Here is a 3,667-nt window from a genome sequence, read left to right as displayed (position 1 = left end):
AACTTCAATTAAATCACACCAGGAAGGTGTGAGTTCTTCTTCTTATTCAAATACCAACAAAAGGCCAGTTTCTGTAATTTGCTGTGAAAAAAAGATTTTATTGCTTAACAACTTTTGCATTAAGAAAATCATTATCAAAATTAACAAAGGTTTACTGAATCTTAGTTGTCATTTATTGAGAACTTATTATACACCAGGAAATCTCATTGCTTTACATACGGGATACTGTTAAAGCCAAACCGTAATTGTACGAAGAAATCCTAGATTTAATGTACAGATAAGAAACTGAGGCTTAGAGAGATTATTTATTCAAGGTCACATGTGGTAAAACCCTAATTTCTCTGACCTAAGTTGCATGCCACTCTCCACTGCATACGGCATGAGACACCAAGATATGTTTAAAAGTATAAGACACAGTCCCTATTTTCCATGCACATATCCCATTTTGGATTCTAAATTCTTCACACTTTATTTAAACCTACTGATTACCTTTAAATCTTAGAAAAGAGGAAAAGAAAACAGTTCTTGGTATAATCTTAATCTTTAATTACTAAATCATTTTTGATGATTAAAGAACCATTCTATAATCCCTCTTTTTGTAAATTGTGAATTATTATTGTTTTCCTAAGTTCCTACTGACGTCTTATATAGTATAGCTACTGAGTGACTTTTGCACAGAGAATCAGCAATCCGAACCATTGGAGAAATGAGCCCGCCATTCTTAGAGATCAGTCTTGGTGTCAGATTGGCCTTGTCTCTCTCCCCTCCCATTCAAACCCTCAACCCTGCATCTAAGAGCCAAAAACTGTGGTCTCTAAAATAGTACTAAAGAGAACTCAGAACTGTGAGTTCACGGCATTTGTTAGCTTTGGCATCTACCATCCATCCTCTTTCTTTACAGAACTGTGATTTCCTTCTTCCCCGTTGCAAACAGTGCATCGAAGCAGTGAAACAAGTGCTCTGCCCTCCTCTCACCAAGTAGATGCACATGGCACAGAGGCTCATCCTTTATCCCCTCTATTAAATTTGAATCGTAAGCTGAGTAAAAAAGAGATTAAAATGTCTGAGTAAAAAAGAGATTAAAATATTTAACCCAAAATCCTACCCTAGAATTCCCCTTTGCTTAAATTGGCTGGATGTGGGTTCCCTTGCTTGTAACCAAAGAGGCTTTACTGATTCTCTTCTTGGTTACCAGCCCCTGTTCACTCATTTACTTAGCATTTATTAAGGGTCTGCTCTGGCCCACAGGGACTGCGATCAGGACTGACACACTACACCTACAACCATCGTGGACAACATCCCTGCTCTCAAAAACCTACAGGCTGGTATGAACTAGAGGAGAGAAGCAGGCAGCTATACTTTGTTATAGCAAGGATCCGACTGTACTTTATGGAAAGTGCAAGCCTGTCGGGAAGTTCAATCGAATGAAGTTTCCTGGAAGAAGTGAAATGTATGCTCAACCCAGAAGGATAGGTAAGAGGTGGCAGGTGAAGAGGTGGAGAAAGTATGTTCTCAGCTAAGGAAATGGGGAGGATCTGTGGAGGCCTTGAATGAAGAGAGAGCAGATACATAGGGGAACCAAAAGCACTATCCTGGGTAGAGCATAGAACACAGTGGGGCTGAGGGTGAATTAGGTTGAAGATAAAAGGGAAACAACAGATTATGAAAGACCTTGTGGGTCACAGTAAAGAATATTTGCTTAATTGAGGTCAGTGGGGAAACACTAAAGAATTTAGGACAATGAAATGGCATTTTTAGCTTTGTGTTTTAGAGTGGCATTTCTACTATAGCACAGAAAATGTCTCGGAGGGGGCAGACTGGCTGTGGAGAGGCCTGCTGCAGAAGGCTGGGCTGGGCATGGCAGGGGCTGAAGCCAGAGTTGGACCAGCAGGAGTGGAAAAAGGATGACTGGAGAGGCAGTAAGAGCTAGAACACAGAGGACATAGTGGTCATTGGGACAGTGGAGTTGAGGCTCTGAGGCTGGGAGCACGGCGGATGGCTAGATTCATGTGAAATAATGAGTTTACTTTCTAACTGCTGGCCGACTAGGCTTGGACCCTCTATGAGCTCACAATGTAAAAGTACTGGAGAGCATCAAGGCAAGCATAGTGTGTGTGTGTGTGTGTGTGTGTGTGTGTGTGTGTGTGTGTGTGTGTGTCTGTGTGTGTGTGTGTGTGTGTGTGTGTGTGTGTGTGTGTGTGTCTCTGTGCATGTGCATGTGTGTCTGTGGGGGATAAAAGTTGACATCTTTGTCCTGCTTGAAGACCTTGCATGGAAAGAATGCAGAGAGTGAATGAAATGCTTGAGAATAAAGCTGAGGATCTGCTTTGTTTGATAATCCTCCACAAAATGTGAAATAACGAGGGTCCTGGGTGAAGCTGTGCTGTCTAAAGTCTGTGTCCTTTGGGGAAACTTGTTCTGGGCCATGGGGGAGCTGGTTGTGCATTCCGTCAGCAGTAAGAGCCCATGGTGTGTATACCTCAGGGCTGTTTGTCTCACTGCAAGCTGGGTGTGTGGGAGTGCTTACACTGGGGCTATTTCAGCCCAGGCTGGCAGATAATTAATGAGTTTGTTTTTGAGCTGGTGAGTTGGAGCTGACACAATGCCGGCAGGTGCCTTTGTCTCAATCCCTTCCATCCATCTTTATCGGATTTGCCAGACTTGCTTTCATTCTCTTTTCTTTCTTTACTTTATATTGAAGGCAGCTGGGAGTGGATCTGAAGAAGGATCCTCCTAGGACAGGCATAACAGTGGGACATCCTCTATGTGTATGTTCCTTTTCTACTGATTGTTGTCCACTCCCCAATCCATCCTCTACCTTCGTCATCTCTGTCTTGAGCAGAACAAGGGGAACTGTACACTAAAGACATAGTTGCCAGATATTTCCCAGGATGGTTCTTCAGTAATGAACTTAATTAGTCTCTCTCTCTCTCTCTTTCTTCATGAGTGTGACAAAGGAGAATAAAAGATTGTACCCCTTGTCTCATATGAGAATAATATGAATAAGTTTTAGTTATTTTCGTGTTTCCTTCTCTTTCTGAAGAACCTCAATTTAACCTCTAGACCCAGCCTTAATGCTATCATTTCATTACACCCTCTCAACTTCTCCTTGCTCCCCCTTTTCTACTCCTACAATGGCAAATGACACAACTCAGTTGTTCAAACCAGAACCCTGGGAGTCAACTTCGGCTTTTTCCTTCTTTACCCCCTACGTTTAATCAAGCAACAGATTCTGCTGACCATATCTGCTTAACATTCCTCATCATTTTTGTATCTCTACTCTCACAATATTCTTTTACACCACTGCCATTTTAGTCAAATTTTTAATTGTAGAATTAGGAACTTAAGAATTCAGGCGACTCTTAACGGCATTCATACACATTATCACTTTTCATCTGAATTATTCCAGCAACCTCCTAATGAGAAAACTTGCCTCCAGTTTTGCCTATTTATACTTCCTTAATCCATGTTGAGAGGATCTAAACAAAAGCCTAATCATTTTATTCCTTTGTTTAAAAATTTTCAGTGGGTTCAGACTCTTCTCAAGATCAAACTACTTAGCATCTTCTGGATAAAGTTTGTCTTATAGTCAGAACTCCCTTACCCTTGAAAATATCTGACTCTCCTTTCCTTAGCAAGTTTGTGCGCCATCTTAAATATGTCAAGG

This window comes from Ursus arctos, unplaced genomic scaffold, assembly GCF_023065955.2.
Source record: "Ursus arctos isolate Adak ecotype North America unplaced genomic scaffold, UrsArc2.0 scaffold_22, whole genome shotgun sequence".
Lineage (NCBI taxonomy): Eukaryota > Metazoa > Chordata > Mammalia > Carnivora > Ursidae > Ursus > Ursus arctos.
The sequence above is the reverse complement of the archived record's forward strand: the minus strand, read 5'-3'. Positions refer to the sequence as shown.